Source organism: Vombatus ursinus, unplaced genomic scaffold (assembly GCF_900497805.2).
Source record: "Vombatus ursinus unplaced genomic scaffold, bare-nosed wombat genome assembly UNPS02014810.1, whole genome shotgun sequence".
NCBI classification, from domain to species: Eukaryota; Metazoa; Chordata; class Mammalia; order Diprotodontia; family Vombatidae; genus Vombatus; species Vombatus ursinus.
In genome coordinates, this window is record NW_020954588.1 from 21,119,916 (window position 1) to 21,133,372 (window position 13,457).

Sequence of the window (13,457 nt, forward strand, 5' to 3'; positions counted from 1 at the left end):
ACAACCCTAGAAGTGCTATTGCTGGGTCAAATGGTATGCCCCTTGGGCATAGTTCCAAATTGCTCTCCAAAATGGTTGGATCAGTTCACAACTCCACCAGCAATGCATTAGTGTTCAACTTTTCCCACATCTTCTCCAATGTTTATCATTTTCCTGTTTTGTCATGTTGGCCAATCTGATAGGTATGATTGTGGTACCTCAGAGTTGTTTTGATTTGCATTTCTCTAAGTAGTGATTTAGAGCATTTTTTCATATGACTATAGATGGCTTTAATTTCTTCATCTGAGAACTGCCTGTTCATATCCTTTGACCATTTATCAATTGTGGAATGACTTGTATTCTTATAAATTTGACTTAATTCTCTTTATATTTTAGAAATGAGGCCCTTATCAGAGACTCTGGTTATAAAAATTCTTTCCCAATTTTCTACTTTCCTTCTAATCTTGGTTGCGTTGGCTTTGTTTGTGCAAAAACTTTGCAATTTAATGTAATCAAAGTTATCCATTTTGCATTTCATAATGTTCTCTGTCTCCTGTTTGGTCATGAATTCTTCTGTCCTCCATAAATCTGATAGGTAAACTATTCCTTGCTCTCCCAGTTTGCTTACAGTATCAGCCTTTATATCTAAATCGTATGAACCCATGTTGGGTTTATTTTGGTATATGGTGTGAGATTTTGATCTACGCCTAGTTTCTGCCACACTCTTTTCTAGTTTTTCCAGTAGTTTTTGTCAAAGAGTGAGTTCTTATTCCAGAAGCTGGGGTCTTTGGGTTTATCAAATAATAGATTACTGTAGTCATTGACTACCATGTCTTTCATATTTACCTATTCCACTGATCCACCACTCTGTTTCTTAACCAATACCAGACAGTTTTGATGATTGCTGCTTTATAATACAATTTAAGATCTGGAATGGCTAGGCCACTTTCCCCTGCATTTCTTTTCATTATTCCCTTGATATTCTGGACCTTTTGTTATTCCAAATGAATCTTATTATTCTTTCTAGCTCTATAAAATAATTTTTTGATAGTTTGATTGGTATGGCACTGAATTGTCATTTTTATTATATTAACTTGGCCTACCCATGAGCAACTGATGTTTTTCCAATTATTTAGATCTGACTTTATTTGTGTGAAAAGTGTTTTGTAATTGTGTTCATATAGTTCCTGGGGTTTTTTCAGGAGGTAGACTCCTAAATATTTTATAATGTCTACAGTAACTTTAAATGGAATTTCTCTTTCTATCTCTTGCTGTTGGGCTTTGTTGGTAATATATAGAAAGGCCGATGTGGGTTTATTTTATAGCCTGCAACTTTGCTAAAGTTGTTTATTATTTCAAGTAGTTTTTCACTTGATTCTCTAGGATTCTCTACGTATATCATCATGTCATCTGCAAAGAGGGATAGCTTTGTTTCTTCTTTGCCTATTCCAATACCTTCAATTTCTTTTTCTTCTCTTATTGCTAAAGCTAATGTTTCTAGTCTGATATTGAACAACAGTGGTGATAATGGACATCCTTGTTTCACCCCTGATCTTATTGGAAATGTTTCTAGAGTATTCCCATTACATATGATGTTTGCTGAAGGTTTTATGTAGATGCTACTTATTATTTTAAGGAAGGCTCCATTTATTCCTATGCTCTCTAGTGTTTTTAATAGGAATGGGTGTTGTATTTTGTCAAAAGCTTTTTCTGCATCTGTTGAGATGATCATGTGGTTTCTGTTAGTTTTGTTGTTGATATGATCAATTGTACTGATAGTTCTCCTAATATTGAACCAGCCCTGTATTCCTGGTATAAATCCTACCTGGTCATAGTATTATTCTTGTGATAAGTTGCTGTAATCTATTTGCTAATATTTTATTTAAAATTTTTGCATCTATATTCATTAGGGAAATTGGTCTATAATTTTCTTTCTCTGTTTTGACTCTTCCTGGTTTAGGTATCAGCACCATATTTGTATCATAAAAAGAATTTGGTAAGACTCCTTCTTCACCTATTTTCCCAAATAGTCTATATAATATTGGAATTAATTGTTCTTTAAATGTTATCATGATAGAATTCACTTGTAAATCCATCTGGCCCTGGAGATTTTTTCCTAGGGAGTTAATCATTGACTTGTTCAATTTCTTTTTCTGAGGTGTGGTTATTTAAGTATTTTACTTCCTCTTCTGTTAATCTGGGCAATTTACATTTTTGTAAATATTTATCCATTTCACTAACATTGTCAAATTTACTGGCATACAGTTGGACAAAATAGTTCCTAATTATTGTTTTAATTTCCTCTTCCTTGGTGGTGGATTCACCCTTTTCATTTTTGCTATTGGTAATTTGGTTTTCTTCTTTCTTTTTTTTTTTTAAATTAAATTAACCAAAGATTTATCTATTTTATTGGTTTTTTCATAAAACCAGCTCTTACTTTTATTTATTAGTTCAATAGTTTTCTTAATTTCAATTTTCTTAATTTCTCCTTTGGTTTTCAGTATTTCTAATTTGGTGTTTAATTGAGGATTTTTAATTTGTTCTTTTTCTAGTTTTTTTAGTTGTATGCCCAGTTCATTGATCTCTTTTTCTATTTTATTCATGTAAGCATTGAGAGACATAAAACTTCCCCTAAGAACTGCTTTCGCTGTATCCCATAAGTTTTGGTATATAGTCTTGTTATTATCATTGTCTTGAATGAAGTTATTGATTGTTTCTATGAACTAGAAGAAAAACAGGGGGCAGCAGTCCAGTAGCCCAGGTACCTTGAAGGATTAACGAGAAAGGGGTGCAGTACAGAACGAGAGGCATCCCAGCAAGCTAACAGAAAGCCCCACCACAGCATACCAGGAGGAGATCCTGAAACCCAGGTGGTAGAACAGGCAAACACCAATACCAGGACACCTGAGTGCCTCAGTACAGGAAGGGGAACTGGTGCAAACCAGCTTGGAAAACCACCAGGTGCCTCAGCATTCTACAGTGACCAAGTCTCCCAGTGCCTCAGCAAAACTCTGGGAAGCGCTCCAAGGGGCCCTAGGCAGATAAACATCCAGCAATATCCATGTGAAAGGAACTGAAGAACAGGAAAGGAAGGAAAGCCCTGGGTGAGCAGGCAACCTTCCAGGGTCAGACTACCCAATCCTACCCCTAGAGTTCCATTGTTGCTGATTCTAGCCCAACACCAGGTAAGCTGCCAGAACCCTATAGCCTCCAACTGCCAACATCGGAGGCTCCAGCACACAAAGCCAATGACCAGACCCTGGGCTCACAACACGAGAAGCTTGGGTCAGTGCACCCTGCTCCCCAGCAGGAGAGCTCAGTCTCTTTAAAGGCCAGAAAATAAGCAAACACCATGAGCAAAAAGAAACGTACAATAGATTCTTATTATAGAAACAGTGAAGATCAAGGCAGAAATCCTGAAGAGGACAACATTGTCAACAAACCCACATCTGGAACCTCAAAAGGGAATATGAACTGGTCTGAAGCCCAAAAAGCCTTCTTAGAAGAGCTCAAGAAGGATTTTAAAAGTCAAATGAGAGAGGTAGAAGAAAAATTGGGAAAAGAAATGAGAGGTATGTAAGAGAGAGTCAATAGCTTGGAAAAGGAAGGACAAAAATTAACTGAAGAAAACAAGTCCCTAAAAAATACAATTGGCCAAAGAGGGAAGGAGGTACAAAATCTAATAGGAGAAAACAATTTGTTAAAAATTAGAATTGGGCAAATGGAAGCTAATGACTGTATGAGAGAGCAAGAAACAAAAACAGAAACAAAAGAAAGAAAAAAATAGATGAAAATGTAAAATATCTCATTGGTAAAACAACTGACCTGGAAAATCGATCCAGGAGAGACAATTTAAAAATTATTGGTCTACCTGAAAAGCATGAAAGAGCCTGGACAGTATTTTTCAGGAAATCATCGAGGAAAACTGCCCTGAGGTCCTAGTACCAGAGGGTATAATAGCCATAGAAAGAATCCGCCAGGGGGCAACTAGGTGGTGCAGTGGATAGAGCATTGGCCCTGGACTCAGGAGGACCTGAGTTCAAATCCAGCCTCAGATACATAACACTTACTAGCTGTGTGACCCTGAGCAAGTCACTTAACCCCATTGCCTGACCAAAAAACAAGAAACAAACAAACAAAAAAAATATCCACTGATCACCTCCTGAAAGAGATCCCAAATTGAAAACTCCAAGGAGTATAGTAGCCAAATTGCAAAATTACCAGGTCAGAGAGAAAATGCTGCAAGCAGCCAGAAAGAAACAATTTAAATATTATGGATTTAGATTAGACAAGACCTTGCCGTTTCTACATTAAAAGACCATAGGGCGTGGAATATGCTACTCAGTAAGGCAGAGGAGTTTGGATTACAACCAAGGATCAACTACCCAGCGAAAATGAGAATAATCTTTCAGGGGAGGAGATGTATATTCAACCAAATAGGGGACTTCCAAACCTTCCTGATAAAAGATCAGAGCTCAAGAGAAAATTTGATCTTCAAATACAAGACTCAAGAGAGAAATAAAAAGGTAAATGGGATAGAAAGAAACATGTTATTAATAAGGGCAAACTGTTTACATCCCTATAAGGGAAGATGACACTTGTAACTCTTGAGAATTGTATTGTTGTTACACCCCTGTTAAAGGGGTATACCTAGAGGGGGTGGGTATAAGTTGACTTTGATGTAATGATAAAAAAAATCTAATCTAGTGGGTGAAATGGATCCAAGTAAGTGGATTAATCTGATCTAACAAGAAAATGTACTGAGACAAAAGGAAAGGAGGAGGCAGACAAGGGTAAATTACATTATAGGAAAAGGCACAAAAACCTATTACAGTAGAGGGAAAGAAGGGAGGAAAATGAGCATTATTTGAACCTTACTCTCATCAGATTTGGCTCAAGAAAGAATAACATAATCAGTTAAGTATAGAAATCTAACTTGCCCTATAGGCAGTAGGAGGGAAAAAGGGAAAGAAAAGGGAGGGGGGATAGAAGGGAGGGAAGAAGTAGTAAGGGCAAAGGAGAAGAAAAGGGAGGGGGCTAATAGAAGGGAGGCAGGACTGTGGGAGGTGATGGTCAAAAGCAAAACACTGCTGAGGAGGGATAGGGAGAAAGGTGAAAGAAAAGCATAAAGGGGGGGGAATAGGATTGAGAGAAAGACACAGATAGTAATCATAACTGTGAATGTGAATGGGATGAACTCTCCCATAAAACAGAAGCGTATAGCAGAATGGATTAAAAACCATAATCCTACAATATGTTGTTTACAGGAAACACATTTGAAACAGATGGATACACACAGGGTAAAGGTAAAAAGCTGGAGCAGGATATATTATGCTTCAGCTGAAGTCAAAAAAGCAGGGGTAGCAATCCTGATCTCAGACAAAGCAAAAGCAAAAATAGATCTTATCAAAAGAGATAAGGAAACTAAATCCTGCTAAAAGGCACCATAGGCAATGAAGTAATATCATTACTAAACATATATGCACCAAGTAGTATAACATCCAGATTCTTAGAGGAGAAGTTCAGGGAGTTACAGGAAGAAATAGACAGCAAAACTATACTAGTGGGGGACCTCAACCTCCCCCTTTCTGAACTAGATAAATCTAACCACAAAATAAACAAGAAAGAAGTTAAGGAGGTGAATAGAATGTTAGAAAAGTTAGGTATGATAGACCTCTGGAGAAAAATTGAATGGGGATAGAAAGAAATATACTTTTTTCTTGGTGGTACATGGCACATACACAAAAATTGACCATGCACTGGGCATAAAAACTTCACAATCCAATGCAGAAAGGCAGAAATATTAAATGCATCCTTTTCAGATCATGATGCAATAAAAATTGTATGTAATAAAGGGCCATGGAAAGATAGACTAAAAAATAATTGGAAACTAAATAATCCTAAAAAATGATTGGGTCAAAGAATACATCATAGAAACAATCAATAACTTCATTCAAGAGTAAAGGGAATTTTAATCACATTAATAAATCCCAACTTTATACCAAGGAGGGACTGGGTACTATGGGGGATAAAACTTATAGATATCCGTGCCCCAAGGAGCTTACAATCTAATTGAAAAGAAGGGAACAAAAGTAGTTCTAGATTGTGTGATACAAATATGTACTTTTAGAAATCCTGAGATTTTTAGATATCATTGTGGGTGGTGGTGGTTAAAAAAACTTTACAAAGGAAGGAAAGACTTGAACTGAGCTTCTAAAGAAGTTTAGAATTTGGATTAGTGAATTTGAGCAGGGGTGTGGTGGTATTCTTATTTAACTATCCTGGCAGGAATTAGTATAGCCTGTGTGGGGGACTGCAATCCACCCTTATTATAGCAGGGCAGCCCTGAGTTAGGTGTGGCTATTGAGACTCATCAACAGAGTGGAGATAATTGGTACCTTGAGAATCTGAGAATCTGCAGGGTTGGAAAGGAACTCGGACACCATGGGCTCCAAAGGGCAGTGAAGGAGACTGCCCTCGACACCCAACAAATAGTCTTCCAGCTTTTCCTTGAAGATCTTGAATGATGAAGAAACCCCCTGCCTCCTAAAGTAAACTGGTCCACTTTGGGAGAGTGTTAATCTTCAGCAAGTTTTCCCCAACAGGAAGCTGAGATTTGTCTCTGCAGCTTCCACCCATGGCTCTTATTTCTACCCTCTGGGGTCTGGCAGAACAAAGTCTTCCACTTAAAGCACTTTAGTGAGATCAAAATGTTAATTATTATTTTGTCCTTCCTAGTGTTGTCTCCTTAAGGCTAAGCATATCCAGGTCCTTATATGGCATGATGTTGAGGTTCTTCAATATTCTGGTAGTCCTTCTATGGACATTCATATCTGTTCCCTTCTCTACAGTTGCCCTGGGGAAATGGAGAGACAGTACCCTGAGGACAGTAGCAGCTTCAGGGACTGTGACCCCTTATATCAAAGAGAAATGTTGGCTATGAACTCTATCTAGAAAGGCACTGATACTTAGAGCCAGCAGGGAATTATACCTAAGGAGAACTTCATAAGGACTCCGAAATTGAAGGAGAAAGACTTTCAGGGCATGTATTGACAATTACCCCTTGGCCACATGTGTTTTCTGTGAATGAACTTCCAAGCCTGAGTCCATTCTCCCTAGGGACTCTGTTCAAGTGGAGATTATTGTCTAACTCCTGTTCTTGCTATAACTTTTCAGTAAATCTTTACCCTAAAAGCAGATGGAATTCAACTGATTGATAGTTTTTCATTGTTTTGATTTTGTTTTATTGCTTTTTGATGTCTCTTGGAGTCACTAGCTTCCACTTGCTCAATTCTAATTGTTAAGGAATTATTTTCTTCGTTGAGCTTTTGCACCTCCTTTTCCATTTGGCCAGTTCTTTTTAAGGAGTTCTTTTCTTCAGTGAATTTTTGTATATCTTTTTTCATTTGGCCAATTCTGCTTTTTAAGGCATTTTTTTCTTCATTGGATTTTTGTGGTTCTTTTTACCATTTGCCCTATTCTCTTTTTTAAGGTGTTATTTTCTTCAGTATTTTTTTGTGCCTCCTTTACCAAGATGTTGACTCTTTTCATGATTTTATTGCATCACTCTCATTTCTTTTCCCATTTTTTTCATCTGTCTCTCTTATTTGATTTTTAAAATCCTTTTTGAGCTCTTGCATAGCCTGACACCAATCCATGTATTTCATATATATATATATTTTTTCTTTTTGGTAAGGCCCAGGGTCACACAGCTAGTGAATGTCAAATGTCTGAGGCTGGATTTGAACTCAGGTCCTCCTGACTTCAAGGTCAGAGCTCTATCCACTGTGCCACCTAGGTGCCCCATTTATATATATATAGATATATCTATATATATATCTATATATATATATGAAAATAAATAAATTTTTTTTGGTGAGGCTATTGGGGTTAAGTGACTTGCCCAGAGTCACATAGCTAGTGAGTGTTATGTGTCTGAGGGTGGATTTGAACTAAGGTCCTCCTGACTCCAGGGCTAGTGCTTTATCCACTGTGCCACCTAGCTGCGCCTATATTTTTCTTTCAGGCTTTGGAGATAGCAGTTTTGACTTGGTTGTCTTCTGAGTTTGTGTTTTGATTTTTCCTGTCACCATAGTATTTTTCTATGATCAGTATCTTTTTTTGTTGTTTGCTCATTTTTCCAGCCTGTTTCTTGACTTTGAATTTTATATTAAAGTTAGGCACTGCTCACGGGGTGGAGGGGGTACTGTTTCAAGCTTCAAGTTTTTTGTGCAGCAGTTTTCACAGCTAGCTGTGGGGGGTTGTAAGCTTTCAGTTCTTCCAAGGTGGTGTGATCTAAGGAGAGATGTGTTTACTACTCTCCTGACCTGGGCTCTGGTCTGTGAGCGACCACAAGCACTTTTTTCTGCCCTGGAACTGTGATTAGGGTCTCCACTCCCCTGCAGCTACAAGCTCTGTATGCTAGTGCTCCCCTTTGCCCTGGGACTGTGACCCAGATGTAACAGAATTCTGCACCCAGTGCCAGCAACGGGACCCCAGCAATCTCCTTCTGTCCCAACAATATCCAGTTCTCTGACCCCCTTACTGTCTGTGGCCTGAGAGCTCTAGAAACAGGTGCTGCCACTGCCACTGCTGATTCAGTCACCCCCAGGGTCTGCTCCTGGTTTGCTGGGCACTGTCTGTGCTGGCATAGCCTGAGCTCCACTGTCACCCCAGTGCAAAAGACCTTTCCTTCCAACCTTCTACATTGTCTTGGGCTGGAAAATTATTTTAGCCCATCCTTTTGTGGGTTCTGCCTCTCCAAAATTTGTTTTAAGACATTATTTAAAATTGTTGGGAGGGGATTGGGAAAGTTCAAGAGAGTCCTTGTCTTTTCTTTGCCATCTTGGCTCCACTCCCTAAGTGATTTGATAATACTGAGTACAGTGGGGGTTAACTACTGAAAGCTCTGACTACTTGTGGTTTCTCACCCTAGAATCTTTAGGAGAGTAGTCATCAGCATGTCTGGGGACTCCAACTTGCCAATGTAAGTATACATCAAGAGAATGAACCCAGGGTTATTGTATTTCATACTCCAGTATCTCATTCCATCAAGTCTCGGTGATACTAGGAAAAGGTTGCCACCTTACTTTTAGAGCCTCAAATTCATCTTGCTAAATGACTAGCTAGAGTGGTTCCCTATTTGCTCTAAGATAAAATTCAAACTCTCTTTGGCATTTAAAAACTCTTCATAACCTGGCTGCAGATATCATTGGAGAATAGTTGTATATTACTCCCCATCACAAACTCTACCTTCCAGCTAAGTGGGTCTGTTTGACTTCTGTAAATAAGACATTATCTCCTGACTTTCAGCTCTCACACAAACTCTCTCCCATGCCTGAATGCTGTCACTCCTTCCCTTTGTCTCCTACAAGCCCTTCTTGTTGTTTGTTTGTTTTTTCATTTGTGTCAGACTCTTCGTGACCCAATTTGGGGTTTTCTTGGCAGAGATACTGGAGTGGTTTGCCGTTTCCTTCTCTAGCTCATTTTACAAATGAGGAAACTGAGGCAAATAGGGTGAAGTGACGTGCCTAGGGTCACATAGCTAGGAAGTGTCTGAAGCTGGATTTGAACTTGGGTCTTCCTGACTCCAGACCCAGCACTCTATCCACTGTGCCACCTAGGTGCCCTAATTTCTTAAATTCTGTTGGAAAGAAAGAAGAAATGAGTATTTATTGAGCCAGGCATTAGGCTAAATTCTGAGAATACAAATACAAACAAAAAGAAAGACTGTCCTGGCCTCAAGGAGATTGTGTTCTATTGGGAAGACATCATACAAAGGAAGCTGACAAGGGCAGGAGGTAGGATTTGGTGGTTTTGATTGGACTGTCTTACCTGTGTTGATAAAGTATGGATCAGTTCTCTGCTGCTTGTGCTAATTTTGGCCTAACAGTTAATACCAAGAAAACACAGGTGCTCCATCAGCCACCACCACACCATCCATCCATGGAACCATCAGTTACAGCAAATGGAGTTTTGAATGTTGTGGATAAGTTCACTTACCTTGGCAGTACACTTTCCGGGGATGTACACATTGATAATGAGCTAGCTCAGTGTTGGGAGGCTCTCAAGGAAAGTATGGGAGAGAAGAGGTATTAATTAGACTGACTGCCAAACTGAAGATCTACAGAGCTGTTGTGCTGACCTCCTTATTGTATGCCTGTGAAACCTGGAGAGTATACCAGCACCATGCCAGGAAACTGAATCGCTTCCATTTGAATGGTCTTAGGAAGATTCTGAAGATCACCTGGCAGGATAAGGTACCAGACACTGAGGTCCTTTCTTGAGCTAAACTGCCAAGCATTCAAACTCTGCTTCAGAAAGCCCAACTTGAGGGGCTGGCCATGTTGTTCCAAAGCAAAACGTATGCTTGCCAAAAAGACTATTTTATGGAGAACTCACACAGGGCAAGCATTCACATGGTGGTCAGAAGAAGCAATACAAAGACACTCTCAAGGTCTCTCTTAGGAACTTTGGAGTTGATTATGTGACATGGGAGATGCTGGCACAGGACCACTCAGCATGGTGTGCCCACATCAGAGAAGGTGCTGTGCTCTTTGAGCAAAGCAGGATTGAAATGGCTCAGAAGAAGTGCAAGATGCACAAATTTAGAGAATTCTCCCCAAGTGTTCACCAGGATTATTTGTACCTGACCTGGGGTAGAACATTCTGGGCTCATATTGGTCTGGTCAGTCACAGTCAGACACAGTGAAACTAGACTCTAGCATAGTGATGTCATTTTGGTCCTCTTTGAAATGAAGGATAATTAACCAACCAACTATCTTAAGAAATGATATGCTCAAACATTGTGGTTCTTTCTTGTATATCTGCTAGAGAATTGCTATGGCAAACTGTTTGTGGTGGTCTTCAGTGTTGGAGCTTTCACTCTCCTCACTTCTTTTAACGTCTTGATAGCCAGGCTAGTCAACTTCCTTTTCTTTCTCTTTATCTTACCATCTTATCTATGTTCTCCTACTTTTCTTTAGCTTAAGTCACATCAGTTCAAAGGGCCTATCGTCAGGAAGACCTAAATTCAAATCCAGCCTGACTCACTTCTAGCTGGGTGACCTTTGGTGAACCACGTGACCTCTGTCTGCCTCAGTTTTCTCATCTATGAAAAGGCTATAATAATAGCACCTACCTCCCAGGGTTGTTGTGAGGATCAAATAAGATAATACTTGTAAAGTGCTTTGCAAACTTCAAAGTGCTCTTTGAATGTTTCCTTCTCTTTCTTCTTTCCTTTCTTCCCTCCCTCAGTGACCATCTAATGGTTAGATTAGATTCTAATCCAAACCATGCCTGAAAAAGAGTTCCTATTACAACATGCTCCTAAAGTGATCAACTATCTTTTGCTTGAAGGCCTTCATTGAAATAATCCATGACCTCCCATGGCAGCCCATTCCACTTTTGGTTAGCTCCAATTATTAGGAAGTTTTTTCTTTTTCTTATCTCAGATCTAAATTTGCCCCTTTGCAACATCCATCCCTTGTTCCAAGTTCTTCCTTGTGGGACCAGTCCTCCTGCTCCTCAGGTCCTTCACCTTCTACTTCTGCTGTTGCCCAGATCCTTTTCCTCCTCTATTTCCAGTCATCCTCATTCTGCTCAAGTCCTCCTCCCATGGAAGTCAGAAGTATTTAAAGGGTCAGTCCATTAAGAGTACAGGGAAAGAGGAGAGGGCACTAAGCTTTGGATAATAATAATTAATAATAATAGCTCAGCGTTTCCCTATGAGGTGGGTAGTACCATTGTTATCATCTCTATTTTACAATTAAGGAAACTGAAGTAAGAGATTAAGTCAGTTGTCTACTGTAGTCAGACAATCAATCAGTAAAGGTTAGGTAAGCTCTAGAACTCTTTTTTTTTTTTTTACTTCTAAATCCATTGCCTTCTTCCTCATACTACCCTAGATCAATTCTATGAGAAAAGGGCAGGTATCATCTCTATTTTACAGTTATTCTCATATGTGGTGAGAGAAATTACTATTTCTCTCTTATATTAATTACCTATTATTGAATTAGGGTTTAAGTTTTCCCCTTTTCTATTTCTTCATTAAGAAATCAGCCCCTATAGGTTATTCAGCTGGCCTTTGAAGTGCAGGGTTGATAGTAAGATGAAATCTTGGGCAAAACTTAGCCAACTGGGAACATTTAGATCTGATCAAAAGGTGAAGAAACTCTAGGTGAACTGGTGAATTCTGGCCCATTATGTTTTAGTTAGACAGGTCTGAATGGAAGTGGATTCCCCCTTTTATCTAGATTACCCTAGTCTGGGGTGGTCTAGGAAGAGATAAGTCTCTTTGTCCAAGACTGAGTGATCAGAGTTATGTCCCACAGGCCCTTATTAGAATAAGCCCACCTCTCATTATAATATTCATTCTTTCACTGGTTTACCAGAATTGATTGACACCTTTTGGGAACACCCACTCTTCCAAGGACATACAAGCATTTAGAGGCCTGTTATATGTCATCTTTGGTTTATGAAAGAAGGCCAAATGACCATCATTTTATTAATCACTTGCTAGCCATAAATAACGATTAATTACCCAGAAATTATGCCTTTTAAACTTCTCATATGTCACAGTTGGAAGGAGCAGACTCATAGAGGTCAAAGAACCAGCTCATGGTCATAGAACCAATGAGTGGTGGAGCCAGAATTCAAAGTCTTCCAGTTGGACGTGCCTTCTTTTATACCATGCTGCCTCTTATAAGCAACAAAATTTATTTTGTGATAAAATACATTTTTCAAAGTTGATTTTCCCTTTAAGAGAAATGGAGAAACAGTAAGTTCCCATTCTTGTGAACTGGCTTCTTCCCTCATGTATACTTTTGTTCATTGTTCTTGCATGTTAACACAGTCACCAAACATTTGTTAAGCACCTACCACTGCCAGACACTATGCTAAGTGCTAGGAATACAAACAAAGGCAAAAACAAAGTTCCTTTCCTCAAAGTGCTCCCGTTCTAATGGCAGTGATAATGGGTAAATAATGAGGTAATACAAGCTATATACAGGATAAATGGAAGGTAATCAGATGAAGGCACTAGAAGTAAGGAAGACCATGGAGATGCCTCCTGTGAAAGGTGGGATTTGAGCTGAATCTGGAAGGCAGAGGTGGGGAGGGAGAGCATTCCAGGAGTGTGTGAGCCAGTGACAAGGCACAGAATTGGGCAATGGAGTGCCATCTAGGAGGAATAGCAAGGTAACCAGTGTTGCTGGATCATAGAAGCACATGATGGGGAATAAGGTGTAAGAAGACTGGTGAGGAGAAGAGGGCTTTATATGGTAAATAGAGGATTTTATATTCAGTCCTAGATGTAGTAGGGAGTCACTGGAGTTTATTGAGCGTGTGTTGGGGATGGAAGGTGACATGGGGCATGGTGAGACTTGAGTTTTAATAAAATTAGGGGAGATACTGGAGGTAGGAAGACCAACCATAACACTATTGCAACAGTCCAAAATGAGGTAATGAGTTACCACACA